This window comes from Cydia strobilella, chromosome Z (assembly GCF_947568885.1).
Source record: "Cydia strobilella chromosome Z, ilCydStro3.1, whole genome shotgun sequence".
NCBI classification, from domain to species: Eukaryota; Metazoa; Arthropoda; class Insecta; order Lepidoptera; family Tortricidae; genus Cydia; species Cydia strobilella.
Genome location: NC_086068.1, coordinates 55337114 through 55356021, shown reverse-complemented (window position 1 = coordinate 55356021; position 18908 = coordinate 55337114). Strand labels below are relative to the sequence as shown.

Genomic DNA, 18908 nt, shown 5'->3' with positions numbered 1-18908 from the left:
CACTATCGCCCCGAACCGTCAAAACGGTGCGATCCTACCTTACAGACTGCCGCACACGTGCGCCAGTGTTGCCAAGTGTCCCATATTTCCATGTTTTTCATTTTTTTTTCATGGACGGTTCATGGACGGTTTCATGGAGGGACGGTTTTGATGGTTCGGTGCAATAGTGTGGAAGCCCACGCCAGTACTACCTATTCCTAGGACTGCTCCAAGGTCGCGGTGCGGTGCGATGGTGTGTTTCGACCTTAAAAAATAAGTAGCTACGTTAGTGACGCAAAAGTTACAAAAAAAAGAATAACTTTACTCTTTGGAGCTTGGAGCAAAGTGAAGGGGTCATCTTTTCATCGAAATTTGACATTATTGATGACATTTCCACAAGTTGTCATTTCAAATGCCTTGCAGATGATGCAGTTATCTTGGCAGAAAGATTTATTCAACAGAAAATTGACTCTTGTATTGGTTGTCATGAAGCAACAAACTGCAAGCATTTGGAATCGTTCAAGTGGCCAAATTCCGCGGCTCGATATTAATGTTTCAAAAGGGGTCGAGGCGTCCGCGGCCATTTACCTACTGTGCGGTTTCCAAAACAGGCCAAGGTCGGAGCTAGGCAGGAGCAAGGTCAGTTAGTTTATGCCGTGGTTTTCTCAAGGCATTCGGCATTTAGAAACCTGTTGTACACTTTCACGTTTTAACTAACATAATTAAGGAATTAATTTTCAAGCGTTTTTCCTTTTTTACATGCGATTAAGTCCCCGGCAAGCTCGGCCGAATTTCACCGTCCCATACAAGCGGAGTTTCATTTCATTTTAAAGCTACGTGTTCGATTGTAATGAAACTTTGCACATACAATGACATGAGGTATATCTAGGTCTGCAATTAGTTTATATAGCTCTAGTTTATAAAACAAACGAAAAGGAGCCAAAACAAGTTTTGTATGAAAAGCTTAAATTCGCTGTATTTTTTTAACTATGGTATCTGAAGCTATATAAACTAATTACAGACATAGATATACTTCATCCTATTGTAAGTACAAAGTTTCAGAGCAAACTGGCTACTCGTTTTAAAATGAGAGCGTAACTACGTTTGTAATTTGTATGGAGAACCGGGCTTGCCGGGGACCCTTAAAGTTTTGTTTTAGTTAAGTCACACGAACCTAACCGTGTTTTTCGGGACTGTTGTTGTTGGTCTACATTATAGACATAGTATATACAAGTAGTTATATATAGAGGCGCAAACGAGCGCCCGGGGTAAGTGAAAGAATATTCATATAAAATTTGGGCAGCATAGGATTTTTTCTCTTTAATAAATTTCGGTATTTCGCCATCGCCTCCTACCTATGATGCCACCCGGTCGGTGATAAGGACAAAAGCATGGCACTATTTTCTCTTTACTCTTAAAGGAATCGCAATAAGACTATCTTTCTCTATCAAAGAGTGTCAGGCCCTTGTATTTTTAGGCTTCCTCGAAAAGTTCGGTTGTATGTAAAAATGTGGTCTCCATTCTGATTTAAAATATGGCTATGGTTTTAAACTGGTTTTGATACGACGGCGACGATCGTCTGTGTGATTGGCGCACAATGCGTGCATCTCACGCTCCATTTTCACTTCATTACAATCGATGCACTTTTGAATGTCAAACTATCAGCAGTTCTAACGTACACCCAGCTGGCCATTTATCAATTAATACCATTCATAATGTATTAATGTACCCATTCAATTTTGCAGCTCGCTGTACCTACTCGTAACATTGAAACCCCAGAGGCCCAAAAGTTAATTATAGGTAGTAAAGAAGATTCACATAAAAGGAAGCAGTATGTTTCAAAAAAGTTATTATTATACCGTTTTTAGGGTTCCGTACCAAAAGCGGACCCTATTATTAAGACCGCTGTCCGTCCGTTCTCCGGCCGTCTGTCACCAGGCTGTATCTCATGAACCGTTGATGAATTTTCACGGATGATGTATTTCTGTTGGCGCTATAACAACAAATACGAAAAAACAGAATAAAATAAATATTTTTGGGGTCCCATACAATAAACGTGATTTTTTGCCGTTTTCTGCGTAATGGTAAGGAAACCTTGCGCGAGTCCGACTCGCACGTGGCCATTTTATTTTTGTTTTTATCAAGGCCTATACTATGTATACATATACACGGTGGCTAAAAATAAGTGCATTCCCATTCCCAGGGAGGTTGGGACCAACCATAATGTATGAATATGTTTTTTACCCACCGTGTATAACTCTTTTACACAAATTAAGGATCAGAATCTATCATTAAAGTCGGGTTATTCGGATCCACATTAATCATTATATAGGTAAGCCCTTGGTTTAAGGCTTATGAAACATGAGCCGCTCGATTTATATTTTATCCTCGAGATCCTTCGGAATCGATCGGGCTATCCGAATTAATCGCCGGGCGCATAATGCTGGAGATACACACTGGCCTAAAACGCCAAATACTTTAGGTGTTATTCAAATCTAACCAAGCTAATGAGGGCAACCGCGTTTAATTTCGCCGCTAGATGCCGCTAGGGGCGTTGCCGGCTAGTGTAGATGGAGGTCTTTGGGGGTTTCAAGCTTTTTTATAGGGAATTTTCACTCCTTATTCATAATTGTGGTAAATCTTTGTCAATCTTTGATTAATCATGGTAAACAATAGATATATCTCAATAAATGTTAGTGGTGTAAAGAAAGTGCCAACTAAAATATATGACATAAAACAGGTTGACAAGAAAATGACACATTTAGACGTTAAAATACCTTTGTGTATATTAGAAAGTATTGATTTTAAAAATCTGTTTTTCTGGACCTAGGTACATCTACAGTGGTGCCAACTGGTGAGCACAAAAACGGTAGTAGTAGCGGTAGTAGTAGCGGTAGGTAGTTCTGCTCGGCATTTTCAATGACAAAGTGTGACAATGTCACCATAAATGTGTAATTTCTATAACACTTACACACTTCCTCCCTTTGTTCGGTTCCAGTCGGTGCAAAGTTAGGTTAGACGGAACCTCGACATAATGTGAATTTTAATTATTTTGCGGTGAGCGTTCCAAGTAGTTCCAACTGAACATCTAGCGACTGAAGGAGGAGTTTTGGCCGAAGGGTGTCAAGTAGGCGGCGGTTCCGCGGTCGGCTCCCTGACTCTGCGGGGCTGCGAACTGCGTCGCAGCTATAATTGTGTGTTTTTAGGGTTCCGTACCAAAAAGGTACAAAAGGAACCCTTATGGTGCGACTCTGTCCGTCCGTCTGTCTGTCACATTGCTAAATATCTAGAGAACTACTTAAGCTGTCGATTTGAAATTTAGAACAGTTATGAACAACGCTTAAACCAGACATCTTGGAAGTGTATTTTTAAAAACTGGCCAAGTGCGAGTCGGACTCACTCACCGAGGGTTCCGTACTTTTTAGTATTTGTTGTTATAGCGGCAACAGAAATACATCATCTGTGAAAATTTCAACTGCCTAGCTATCACGGTTCATGAGATACAGCCTGGTGACAGACAGGCGGACAGACGGACAGCGGAGTCTTAGTAATAGGGTTCCGTTTTTACTCTTTGGGTACGGAACCCTTAAAATTATGTTTATTAATTTTGGAAAATACCCAATTTAAAGAGAGGGCAAAATTTCAAACTAGTTACCAGGACAAGTGGGGTGGGATCTCATTTGAAAGAGCTCAAATTGAACATTACAAAGCATTTTTTTTCGTAGTGCAAAAATTGAAGTTATAAAGGAAAATGTGAAAAAAAAAATACCATTCCCCCCCTTATCTCCGAAGTTTACCAACGAATTCGGTTCACATGATAAAGAATTATCCCTGAAAAACCAACATACATACAGGTCGCGCAAATTAGTTAGCCGATTTGCCGATAGAGGGCGCTGTAAACAATTATGCTTAGCCATTACAATAGGGTATTTGACAACATTAAAAATATATAACGAATTGCTGTCATCCTGAAAGATAATAAACTAATGAAGTATATTTCACTATATTTGAATGTAAATTATGTTTATTTTTTGGAAAAAAAACGAAAGAAAATTTAATATTTTTTGAAATTTCATCAGGGACGTGAACGCTCTGTGATTGGTCAACGCTCGGATGACGTCACACGCGGGTAAACATTCTTGATTGTCTTGAGTGTTTTAGCAGTTTTATTTGATTAAGTTAATTTTAGTTATTGTTCCACAGTTTTTTCATATATTCCGATTTATCCGTATATCCAGTAGCACAATATTCATAAGAATCTCAAAATGGAGCCGAAATATGTGAAAGCTGATAGCGGCAACCTACCAGACATAGACGCATTAATGGTTGCACTTTTCTTTAAAGATAATCCGGATTACTATGCTGCGGAACTTAGAAATGTAAAAACAGCTGTGTGAGTATACGTAGAAATTGTTTATGTACGAACATTTCGATTTCGATGATACGAATACAACGACGATATAATATAGAATACGATGACGAGAATAGTATCTCCATCCATACTGCACTTTAGTTTGAAAGAAAAAGTATGCTACTAACGACCTACTAATGCTGAAAGAGCTATGTTATGAGGTTATGTAGTAATACATTAAATACCTAGATTTTGTTTCGTTAAATAACAAAATCCGCTGCTTTAATTACCATATTTATTTATAGTTAAATATTACTTACATCGAAGTGGTCTTCACACATAAAAACATTTGTATGCGCTAAAATGCTCTTTGGGTCTCTTCGCGCTAGTTTTAAGCACATTTTTCTTTTTTTGGGATTCGTTGGAATGGAAACAAACGATTTGTCTGGATTTTTTATAGTCGTACTTGAACATTGCGGCACTATACACCATTTATATACCATTTCACAGTGAAGTAATGAATTCAATGCACATAAACCATAAGATTAACTAAGGTCATTGACTGAGTTTACTTGCGCGTGATGTCACACGTGTCACGTGATTAGCCCCTTTGCAAAAACAGCGTTTAAGGCGCGTTCAAAATAAATAAACTTTAACATTGTTTTTTTTTATATATTTAATACAGGAAATTTCACGGAAATATCAATGTAGTGTAATTATTAAGTCATAAACAATAAATTAAAACCATTTTCAAAAATTAGTCAAATAGCCTATTGTGCTTCTGGTCAAGTCTTTCGTCATTATAGTTACATGAGAAAATTTAAAGCTTGTACGGAACCCTCGGTGCGCGAGAAACCTTCATAATCTTTCGGGTTTTACCAGCCCACGGTGTATAATTCTTAAGTCTGTATCATACCACGAGTAACGATCAAGTGGCTTTCCAAAAGGTCAGTTTTCCAATCAAGATAAAAGGGCAATTTTCCACTGAGTACTAGAATGTAATGCGGTAAAATTTGCTTTAATTTCAAATGAAATTGGTAACTACTGGCAACTGGTACCTAACCAACCAAATGAGCTGACTTTTATTAATACTGTTGTCGTTTTTGTTCGTCAAATTTCGATAAAATTTGGCGAATAGATAGAGTGCAATTCTTTGCAATATTATTATATATATTTTATACCACGTCGGTGGCAATCAAGCATACGGCCCGCCTGATGGTAAGCAGTTACCGTAGACTATGGACGCCTGCAACACCGGAGATATTACACGCGCGTTCCGACCCTTAAATATAAGCGCAATATCACCGTATGACCGTACATGTGTTCAAAAACGTTTCCCTGAATTATGAAAACGTTTAGAAAAGGTATACATTTTTGTCCCAAATTGGGATTTCCTGATTAGTATGCCCAGAATAAGGAGCCAGACGTATCAATTTTGGTGTTATGTATTTTCTTAGAATAAGTTGTATATAGATAATACAGCTGCTTCATAGTTTACACCAAACAAACTATTTCTATTTTGACCCGAAGGGCCTTGGATTAGGTCTAGACACTAACATACTAGCCCACTGACCTATAATTCACTCAATTATAGGTCAGTGGGCTAGTATGTAGTGTGTATGTTAGTGCTATTCTTATAGTTATAAACCTAAAAGCTATTTATGCATGCCAAGTTTCGTGCGTGAGTGACTTGACCCACCAAAAGGCTATCTTAGGCCACCGACCAATTTAAACTTAGACCTCATAACACTGTCAGAAATAATAGTTAAAAGCCCGTCAGTTATTTTAGTGCGGCTTCCTAGCCTCAATTATGGTCCTGTCCGGCAGAAAGCACGAAACTTGGCATGCATAAATAGCTTTTAGGTATGTTTTTTTTCTTACTATAGCAATATGGGTATCAAATGAAAGCTAGTGAAAAGACCATTTCAAAAATATATGTAAATAGTCTGGTTTTTTGTTTGTTTTAATAATAGTTGCAGTTTAATGTTACAGAAAATTATACTTTTTTCAACTTGATGTACTTTTCTTATTTTTGGCTATATCTAGTTAATAATTTTTTAACGTTATATAGAGGATATTCGCAGTCACTTGGTATGTATTTTGGAATGATCCATTCAGTCACTTGCAATGTAGAGCAGTTCAAAATCAATTGTGGATTGTGAAATTTTTGAACGTTTTCTAATAATTTGTTAGATGAAGTAGTAAAAATGATACAGTATGTTATATATTTGTGATCTACTCACAAAGCCCTATCATTTGATACCCCACATGGTATGATTAAAAAAATAAAGTAAAAAACTTTGTACTGCCGACTTTTTGACGTCACAGCAACTACCCCCACCACTTTCGCGCTTGTCATCTCATATATTTGTGTTCAGGACATCACACTGAATGCACTGATACCAAATATGTCCATATATGCGACGACATGAGCGAAAAGTAACCTAAAGCCTGATGTTTCGCCAATCCACTATAGCTCCAGTTTATAAAACAAACGAAATAGAGCAAAACAAGTTTTGTATGAAAAACTTAAATTCGCTGTATTTTTTTAACTATGATATCTGAAGCCAGTTAGTCATACATCCATTAATGAATTACCTATGTGAACGTAAACACACTCCATGAAAGCCGAAAAGCTAATTGAAATGACGTACGCTCCACGAAAACGCAATATGATAATTCAATTAATTCAATTTACATACCATTAAATGTTAAAGTGATTTACATAACTGATTTTCATAATTTATGCAGTAGAGTGTGGACAGAAATGACCAACAATTTTTGTGCCATGATACTGGAGGTTTTCAATTTTGTGTTAATGGTGCATACACCACTTAAGTTTTGTGGAGCAACACTGGGCAGCACGGTAATTTTAACTATTTTAAGTAACTTTCGTGGTGGCGTTCGCGTACAGAGATACCTAATTTAGCAATAACCCTTGGAAACGGTCTACAAAAAGTAAGTACTTAACTGCGGTGTGGATGCATACAATACTATGCTCTTTATTGCGCACCTCACACATGCATCTTAAGAAATCATGGACAAAGCCCCGTGGTTTTTTGTTCAGTACCTTAGAGGATATAACCAAACGGAGTAGCCATTAACAGGCGTTCCCCTCTGTCGAAAATAGGCGGCCAATGGTCATACACAATGTATGGACTGACGTAATCGGACATGGCTATTTTTACGTTACGTTTACATTTGACGTTCCCCTCCCCCGCAAAAATCGGCACTGTTTTGTATAGAAAATTACAGACAAGGCGTCTCTGTTTGGTTATATCTTCTAAGTTCAGTACGGATCAAACAAAAGCCAATTATATGACGATGAAAGATACCGATTTGACCCCCATGTATGTTCATCAAAAATTATGAAATAATATAAAAAGGGCCTCTAGCTATATAACACAATATTAATTTAATGCCAAAGAATTATTTATACAGTTAAGATTTACATTTATTCATAGAAAACATGCTAAATAAACATCTGAAAAAATTATATGAAACAGCAATTTGTTTTTTCTTTTGGTTTTTAACTAATTATCTTAGTAGCTCATGTTTATGCAACAAATTCTGAAATATATCAATTTACGAGTAGGTTGTAACCTATTCATTAATTACATTAACGGCGAAAACGCTGAATCACCTAAAAGCCGAAGATAATCAAGTGACGTGCGTGTTAGGTACAGAGTGCTTGTTATTTTGGGGCTTAAATAAAAAGCATCAGTTCTCCTACTCATTGTAAACAGTTTTTGTCTAAAACTTTTTAAATAAACGCACAAATTAATACTTACAAGTTTTGTTGTTCAAAAGTAGGTGCATATAATGTTCCATGTTGGCCTTATTTTTGTCAAATCCAGTTTTGATGATGGGATCCATGAGTAATTAAGGGAACTCCTCAAATCTTGATGGATTTGTAAACGTACCCGAAGCCCAAAACTGTTTCGTGACATGACTATGGGCTTAGAGGAACGTGTCCTGTAAAATGCTGCGTCACTCATAACAAAACTTGGATAAAAAATTGATAAACAACATTAAAAAACCGGCCAGGTGCGAGTCGGACTCGCACACCGAGGGTTTCGTACAAATTTAACAATTTTTTTTAAGTATACAGTTTTCAGATTTTTCCCTGTATTTGAAGTGTAAGATGATATTACTTGCCAAATTTCATAGTTCTAGGTCAACGGGAAGTACCCTACCAATTTTGATTCCTCTGAGAGTGTCGATATATACGTTTTATGCGTCTTGTTTTTACGTTAACTTAGAAATGTATGTGGTTTAAATTTCAATTCGATACCTCCACGCGTTCCCGAGATAAAGGGTCTTGACAGACAGACAGACAGACAGACAGACAGACAGACAGACAGACAGACAGACAGACAGACAGACGGACAGACGGACGCACGGACGGACAGACGGACAGATGGACGGAAAACAAAATGATCCTATAAGTTACGTTTTTTCCTTTTGAGGTACGACACCCTAAAAAAAGAAAAACCAACTTCACAAACAACTAAAGTTAGACCAAGAAAAGTTTGCAACGATTTTGATAGCATACGCAAGTGTTATTTATACGTCATAATTTCACCTTCTGCGTGTCGTTCGCCTACGTACTACGTAGGCAAACAACACGCGAACGCGAAACGAAGTGATGCGGCGCGGGGTGAATCAATTCTTTGAATAGACGTGTTCTACTTGGGCGATCTTGTTGCGAACGCGAACGCCGTGGGCTCGCCGCGCCGCACCGCTTCGTTTCGCGTTCGCGAGTTGTTCGCTTACCTAAGACGCAGCGTTATCGAACCACATCTGGCCGCGTAGCCAACGTGCCAATCGTTCAATCGTTGATGCTCCGTAGCGTATTGTAGTCATCTCTCTCTATCACTGTTCCATATTAGTGCGACAGTGAGTTTCGTTTCGTTTGCTACGGAGCGTAAACAAAATTGCAGGTCGGATACGCACTCAGGATTGGCATTCGGTGCGACAATGTGTTGACAGTTGATTATTATATTGGTCTATGGTTTTTTAAGCCCCTTGGCCCCTTGTTGCAAAAGCATCCAGTATAATCTAAGCCTCACGCTCTCTAAAGGATTAAGATAACATCGTACTGATAAAACATTTTGGCAGGAAGCTTCATTGTTTGTTTGCATAGGTGATTAAGATTATAATAAAACTGATATTGTTACTATAGTTGGTCAAGCAAATTTTGTCAGTAGAAAAAGGCGCGAAATTCAAATTTTCTATGGGACTATAACCTTTCGCGCCTACATTTTTTAAATTTGCCGCCTTTTCTACTGACAATATTTGCTTGAACAACTATACTTACGAGTATTAGATGCTAATATTAATATGGTTTGTACGAGTACCAAGTAGTAATATTCTCTTATTGAAGTTATTGACTTCTGAGCCATATTTCTATGAGATGGCTTCGTTTTAGGGACATCGTTTTTTTTGTGGAATGTAATAAGCTTTCACTTTGCCATATACGATAATATAAAAAGTGTAGTGTAGTGTAGTGTGTAAAGATAATTAGAAAATAAAACAAAGTGTGTATTCTGTAGAAAACAGTTTTTATTCCACGTGGAAACTGGCTCCTATAGTCGCTACTCCCTCCTAGGCGTTCCGTTTATATCTGTCAAAATAGAATAAGTATTTGAAAAGCGAATCGGCTTGAGCCTTTACGAATTTCGAAGTTCATAAGCCGATTCCGCAGATTTTCATACATTGTTATTTACTTTTTTAAAGCTTAACCCCTCGTATGCTTAGACACGGATTCGTGCGTTGAAATTTAAATCTAATGTTCTAAATGTCAAGGTTACTTTTTCAATGGCAGGCCGCATACGAGGGTTAAAGGTAATAATACATTTATAAGTAAATTTAATTTTGGCATCAACAAATTTAATGGGGTGATACCTACCCTCAATTTTTTTATCCTAGCTTGGAATTGGAGTTGAAACTTACTCGGTACTTGGAGGATAAGGGATCGAATTCTACTTCCCCTGTCTGTAAATATAAAGATTTGAAAAATTATGAAAAATTATGAAAACTAGGGAAAAATCCAAGAATCAATATGAAACCTTTACCCTCACCACGAGTTTTACGCGACATTAAACGCTAGCGACTACGTCAACTCAAACGCAGTGTACTGACACTTGAACCAATATCAATGCATTGTGAGTTTACGCATTCGCTAGCGAATATGTCAGTGTCAAACTCGTGGTAACGATGCTAGTTGAAGTTTTTAACTAGCAACATTGGTACAAAATACCACAAGTCGTTATCATAGTATTTACAAGCAACGAACGGCGCAAACACATTTTTACGCTTATTAAATAAATATTGAGTCAAATATTATTGCAGTCAGGTAGTCAACTGCACTAGGTAATATGTGCAGTACCTGATTTACCAGTAAGTACTTACATTGCTTGCAAACAACGAAGGGTGCGTACAAGCAGGGTAATGTGTCACATATTTTTGTACAGTAAGCAGCAGAAGTTGCTATGCGGGCGAGGTGTTCTAAATTACCTTGACACTCTTGTTCTCTTAACAATAAAGTCGCGTCAAGATCATTTTGAACACCTCGCCCGCTTAGCAACTTCTGCTGCTGACTGTACGGTGCGTTGTGTAAGTTGGCTTTAGACTGTAGGTACCTTAGGTACCAACACTTACACGAGGCTGTTAGGATCAGGGTCAGAAACGTCGGCATACGCGTCGGCATTTCTTGAATTCAAATATAGCCTGTGAACCGAGATAATATTATATTTCGGAGACTAATATACAGAATTTTGATCAAATGATAGCATATGATAGATGACTTTAGGATACCGATTTGACCCCCATAAATATATGTTCAGTGCAAAAATTAATGGTTACGTAGGAATCATTATATGTGCCATTTTCAACCAAAAGGGTACTTATTGTCGGTTGTCAATAAGGCGCTATTTCCATATAGCTTCAATTCGAAATCAATATTAATCCTTATCGACAAGCGACAATGTGGTACCTTTTGGTTGAAAACGTCACATATTTGGCTGCATAGATACATTGATAATGATAACTATCAGACCACTTTTCAGACGAACTTAGCCGCCGCTATACAATCGAAGTTACCCTTATTTTAAACCGACATTCTCAAATAATATGAATTTTGACATGAACATTCAAGTATCATAATTGTATGTACGAGTAATATTATTATCTAGTTTTTATTGCTAGAATTTTAATGCAAAGAAATTAGAGGGAGAGGCTTTGTATGCACAACTTGACAATGAGTCATTGTCAATCTCCTTGATAAAATAATGACAAATCGAATGTCATAATCGCGGCAGTTATGCGGCGGCGAACGTCACTCATTCTATGAATTCTATCATTGAAACGGGTTTCCCTGTCAATCCCTAGAATTGTGTATTTTTTTTTAATGGAATTTAATGCCCTGGATGCCAGCCCTGGGCCAAATCTCATAGAAAAAAACCGGCCAAGTGCGAGTCGGGCTCGCGCACCGAGGGTTCCGTACTTTTTAGTATTTGTTGTTATAGCGGCAATAGAAATACATCATCTGTGAAAATTTCAACTGTCTAGTTATCACGGTTCATGAGATACAGCCTGGTGACAGACAGACAGACGGACAGCGGAGTCTTATTAATAGGGTCCCGGTTTTACCCTTTGGGTACGGAACCCTAAAAAGGGGCAAGCTATGATGGCGCCGTCTATGCAAACCTTTGACAGTTGCCAACCCCATTGACAGGCACAGCGCGCGCAGCAGTAATATCACAACAGTAAACCAGCCGCAGTATGTCATTTTAACTGCCGGGATTATGACATTCAATTTGTCATTATTTTTATCAAGGAGATTGACGTTGCCCGCGTCAACGCTACAGCAGCGTTACAGCTGACAATGACAATGCTTGCCATCGCCATCCGAATGCCTCCATAACATAAAGGATGGTAATAAAGGGGGCCACTAACCACTGACGTCTAAAGTTGGCATTGGCAGATGGTCGCGCATCCGTAGGTCTGAAACAGTACAAACTAAACAGTCGGTTATGGTTTCATATTGTTATGAAACCAGAAAATAAAGGTCCCCGGCAAGCTCGGTTCTCCATACAAACGTAGTTCCGCTCTCATTTTAAAACGGATAGCTAGATTGCTCCTTGATTGACTTACAATAGGATAAGGTATATCTATGTCTGTAATTAGTTTATGTAGCTTCAGATACCATAGTAAAAAAAATACAGCGAATTTAAGTATTCCATACAAAACTTGTTTTTGCTGTATTTCGTTTGTTTTACAAACTGGAGCTATATAAATTAATTACAGACCTCATGTCATTGTATGTGCAAAGTTTCATTAAGTAGATTTATTCCTGTTAAGTCCGCCATATTTGTACTATTTTTGTGTAAATCTGTGCAATAAAGTTTAACCCTTAACCCTTATTGTTGCCAAATGTATACAAAGCATTGGACAGCTCACAGATTCAACAGAAAAAAATGGGTTCCAAAAATAAAAAATCATGCATTCAGCATGCAGCAGGGAGGGTTAAATCACAGTTTAAATAAATATATCATGTAAATAACTTACGGATTAAAGTCCAAACACTGCAAATTTAAAATACTAGTCAGTTCGGTTCGTAGGTATATATCTATTATGGTCGCCTTTATCGTGCACGACCCGATGCGATATAACTAGACATAGAGATTTTTCTAGCACGAAATATATTTACATAATATTTACTATAAAATGAGTGACGGCTTCAACGTCATAATCGCGGTATAGGTAGTAATGGCACGAATAATAGTACTACCGTACAGAAAGGAAGCTTCCTACAAAACCGAAGTTTGACAGCGGTTCAAAGTCGAACCGTGATGTCCCTTTCTAATATATGGCACTAGGGTTTTCAAAATTCAGGTCATTATCTTACCTGTGGTCGTGCATGCAAAGGGCGTGCTTGCCAACCCTAATAATTGCTCGGAGCAATGCTGAGTCGAATGGAGCCGTTTGCCAAAAGCGAGGAGCTTCGCACCCCTGATAATGGGGCGGCGAACGTCACTCATTTTATCTAGGGCCTGACACTCTTTGATAGAGAAAGATAGTCTTATTGCGATTCCTATAAGAGGAAAGAGAAAATAGTGCCATGCTTTGTCCTTATTACCGACCGGGTTTTTTTCATGGTCGGGTTATGGCAGCATAGGTAGGAGGCGATGGCGAAATATCGAAATAAGAGTGAAAGAGAAAAAGGATTATGCTGCCATACATTAACCTGTCAATACATGAATATGTCTTTCTCTTACCCCTGGTCGCTCGGTTTCATGTCTATAACTACTATACTATGTCTATGTATCAGAACAATAAAAATGACATACAGCGGCGACATTAACGCCACCGCCGCAATAATGCCGCTACAGTAAAACCGCTGTAGTTAACATCGTAATGTCACTAACGTTAAAATAGTAGGTAACACCAGCTGCAGTCGCCATACTCATCTTTACATCTAGTCACGAAACTATCGATACACGAGAAAAAGCGGTATGCAGTATATTCTATTGTTCAGCGATAAGACAAGAGCGTATACGTACTTGTACACTGGCGATAACAGCCATCAGCACGAACACGAACGCGAAAATGAACACGCCTCGAGCCATTGTTATCTAAAAAAAGAAAACTCACATTAGAGTACATAGAGTACATTAGCACAGGAGAGCCGCGACAGTGTCCAGACTACACGTCCCTCTCTAATTAATACAGTTAGAAAAATACAGGTAGTCTTTCTCGCTCGCGATATACAGTCACGGCGCTCCTGTGCTAAGCCCACGCACTGAACTCAGACCTGACCACAATGTGTCGACGGCCATTATAAACGTATGGCTCCTCTACACTATCGGCGATGATAGACGATGACTGGCGGGCACGATAGTGTAGAGGGCATACTCGGTCGGGCATAGTCCCCGCCAGTCATCATCTATCATCGCCAATGATCGCCTGCAACCCGTGAGTTGTCGGTTTTTTGGGCACGCATCAAACGGAATCGCCTGGTGGTTGCGTTGTACAGGCGATCAAGTGGATGCTTGCACGATGATCTTGCCAATGATAGACGATGATATTATCAACGATCATCGCCGATAGTGTAGAGGAGGCATCATATTTTAATAGGAATCCGATGAGGTCTATAGTGGCTCTTTTATAATCTGTGGCTTCTCAAGTTGGTGCAGAGCTGCAGTCTGGACTACTGTGTCGGTCTAAGTATTCGTAAGCTAACCTTGCATCGACTTTGTAATCTAGCCACCATTAACATCAAACCTTATGAAAATGTCCACCTAGGTAGCTATTAGGTACCTATAAACCGTGCCTAGGACTTATCTAAAAAACAATTATAAAATGAACATCTCTCATCTCTCTGTACTATATACGTGAGAGCGCTACTTGAGTTTAAAACATAATATGTATGTGTAAAAAGATATTGGTCGTTAAAAGGAAAGTGGACGACTTCTCCCCATACTCTTATATTTAGTTAAAAAATCAAATATATATACTCCATTTTTTTTTTTAACAAGTAGATTAGTCTGCGAGCGATACTACATTTTTTATATAAAAGGAAAATATTTCAAAACTTACGCTTCCGGCAGGACTTGAACCCGCAACCTCTGCAATTTTTTTCCTTTAATATAGAAATTTATATTCCATAATGCATAGCGTAAATCTTTCAAATTTTTCCTTTAATATAAAAATTTAAATTCCATCCAGAGAGGAAAAGACTACGTTTATACGGAGACGTCACCCTCGTAATAGTATTATAGGATAATAAAAAAACATGATACTCACGTGAAAGGGAGATATGTATTCACACGCGTGGATATTGACAAGTGGCACATGAATCCCAGCTTATATACCGACTGTCAATCAAACATGGCGGCGTGTCGAATTGTATCATAATTGATACAATTCAATTACATGCCCACTACATGCCACTTTATAGATATTAAAATTGTTTATGATAATACAGTACTTATTGTTTATTGTGTTCAATTAACAACGGAAAATTAGCATGTGTAAGCATATAGGTACCTACAGAAAAGTTTTATACGGAACTGGCGACCCGCCCCCGGCTTCGCACGGGTAGTAAAGCGTAATTTTGAAGCAATTGTTTCTACTACAACATAAAATAAAAATATTGTTGGCCAACCAATCACAAAGCAGATGCGACGCAGCAGCTTGTTTAAGTAGGCTAATTTTTATCGAAATGTATGAAGTTCTATTTTTAAAATTTTTATAATTGACTAAACCTAGGGAATGCAATACCGGGATCCCGCATGAAATTTGCGGGATTAATCCCGCTCGTAAATTAAGCGGGATCCCGCGGGATTTGCGGGATTGTGGAGCGACATGGTTCTTACGTTTTACTACAAGTAACACGTGCGCGGACGCGCGCATACTGGTGAATCTTTACGGAGCCTAGATGCATCTGTAGAGGAAGGGGGTAGGGATACGGAAGAGAATTTCGCCCGAATTTGTCTATTTTTTGCTACCTTGTGCATTGAGTAATATTATGAATAAACATTTTTGCTTGTAAATACTGTTAAGTATGTTGGAGACGGTGTATAAAGAGTTTCCAAGTACTGGCAACAGTATTACCTAGTATAGGAAGCTTACGATGTGTGTGGAAGTATTTTTTGAAGGCGGAAAATTCTCAGAGTGCTAGATGCAAGTTGTGTAAAGCAATAATAAGACTATGGGACTGGGACGTATTTTATACCGTAATGTCTAATAATTAATTATTCTTTAAGAAGTTAAATAAATAACTATTCATCAAACTTGCTTGTAAAAGGTGTACACGTAGGCGATGCGGTCCGTAAATCGTAAATTTCGACCCAGGGTTGTAATATATTTTTTCGGTACACTTGCTAGGCGATGCGGTCCATAAATCCCAAATTTAGACCCCGGGCTGTAGTGTACGTCCGAAATTTGGCAGGTTTTATTATTTTCCCTCTTTTTTTCCTCACAAGTGTGATGAAAAACATATTGTGTATGCCACAGTACAGGAATTAAAAACTCGTGTTAATTAAGCCTTCAGTTCACACTCGTTCGTAAATTATTGTTTACTGCCATTAATACAATTTCTAAATTTTGTTTACTTTTTGTTTTAAACCTTCAAATTTAGTACCCATTCATAAAATTGTATACTAACTTGCGGGATCCCGCAAATACCGGGATCCCGCGGGACTGAGACTGACAATCCCGCTGAATACCGGGATTGAATTCTTCATGCGGGATTGCATTCCCTAATCTAAACCGTATCGATAAAATTCTTATGCTTGAGTCGGAAGTGCCACAGACTATCTAACGTTGAAAAGAGTAATGTTGTAGTGTTGCATATGAAGTTGTAATACACAGGTAAAATAATTAAGTTTCAATTATCACCCTTTCGGTATGGACTTAATAAACTTAGGTAAATAAATGAAAGATATATTTAAAATATCTATGTTCTACTAGCCGTTGCCCACGACTTCGTCCGCATGGATTTATTTCCCGAAACACTTACCCCTTTCTAACTCTATTAGGAACTGAACTTTAAAAACCACTAAAATTATTTTTCGTACTTTTTAATATTTTATCTTCCTAACTACTAATTTCAAGTCCTTACTCAAATCGTTCCCGTTGCAAACTTTCAACCCCTTTTGAACACTATTATTGAATGAATGTTCAAAAACGCTGAAAATTCTTTTTTCGTATTTTATGAAAATGTCTTATTACGAAGTTTTAAGTTCCTAGCTTAAAATAAAACTTGTTTCCCATACAAACGTTCATCCCCTTTTTAACCCCTATAGGGGATGATTTTCCTAAAAGAAGCTCAGATTCTACAATAGACAAAAATATACTAATATTTCCATGTTTATGAAAGGACAAGTACCGTAAAACCATCTAATTACGAGTACAGTCCAATAATACAACTAGTGTCCACAACTTCAGCTGTTACTGTTGCGGCGTCGCTATTAAAGCCGCTGTACCTGTCAATTCCCTTCATAAAATAAATGACGGAATGAACGTCGTAATCGTGGCAGTAATGCGGCGGCAAAACGTTACAGTCTTTGGTTTTTTTTTAAATATTATATTAGGGACATTCTTACACAAATTGACTAAGTCCCACAGTAAGCTCAAGAAGGCTTGTGTTGGGGGTACTCAGACAACGATATATATAATACTTAGACAAATACTTAAATACATAGATAACATCCATGACTCAGGAACAAATATCTGTGACCATCACACAAATAAATGCCCTTACCGGGATTCGAACCCAGGACCATCGGCTTCACAGGCAGGGTCACTACCCGCTAGGCCAGACCGTTCGTCAACCAAGGTTTCCAAGGATAGCGGTGCCGTCATACTCGTTTAGCGGCCGCCTCCATAAAATACTAATTCATCCGTATTTAGCCGTATTATTTTGTCGGTACCGCTATCCTAGGATAATAGAGCTTTTCGGATTACGGACTAGCGGAAAAAACGACGACGCAACATGCAGTAATGCAATCTGAACGTCACCTTAATTTCATTATGGCGTCGTGCGTTGTAGTGCATCTAGGGCCAAAAATACTACATGCTATCAACGTAGCCCTGGTGCTAAAAGTAAGTAGTTTTTTCTTAGTGAGCTGCAAAATAGCATGGACACATGAAGTGTTCATGCAACTGTGCAGATTGTGCGTGACATTTTTGGTTAAGACAAATAGTGGTCAAAATATTTTTTCCCCTCACTAGCTCGGAAAGTTGTCTTTTATCCTTTAAAACAAGCGGGGGAAAACGCATTTTATCCACTAGTGGGGAAATTAATTTGACCTTGGATGGAGCGTGTTTAAGTAGCTTGACAGATAACAAAACGTAAAACGCTCATAATTGGTTCGTTCGATATTAATTATCATTAAACAAATTGTTTGAGAATCTAATACAAAATACCAAATTTAGCTTTATTTAATGATTTTATGTCATAAACCTTAAAGTTCCATAAGAAACGTTTGTTTTTTAATAATGATGTTAAGTATAATTATGAACGCACAAGTTGAGTCGATGCAATTTCAAAACGCATCATTGACATTTCATACGTCAGAAATGTCAACATTGTCAACAAATTTTTACTACGTAAAATACAGAATTTCCAGTTTTTTGTTATAATATCGTAAAAAAATTAGTGATGCCAGTGATGAAGATGATCTAACGCCTGTGGATGTTGCACTTTCCTCACTATAGTGAGGTGAAAAGTTTTGTGTTACACACGGGTGCAAATGTATTTTACTTCTCGTGTGTTGAAACACTCGCTACGCTCAGGATTATATTTTAGAACCACTCGCTTGGCTCGTGGTTCAACTATAGAATCCTTTCGCTTCCTCGTGTTTCAATTCCACACTCGCGGGTAAAATACAACTTTGCACCCTTGTATAACAAATAACTATTACCACTATTTGTCTTATCTACCGCGTCACTCTCACGCTTACATACTTATTAAAAAGCAACGGTCACTACAGATGATAAACGAGCGGCCATATTAGGGCTTCAATAAAAGCATGTAAAAACTATATGATTAAAAAGAAAAAGAAAACAA

General features: G+C 38.0%; 1 protein-coding gene across 1 annotated transcript in view; it reads right to left on the bottom strand.

Annotated features, from left to right (window-relative positions):
• LOC134755207 (uncharacterized) overlaps positions 1-18908 on the bottom strand; it is a 417347-nt gene that overhangs the window by 26699 nt on the left and 371740 nt on the right. The window lies entirely within an intron of this gene.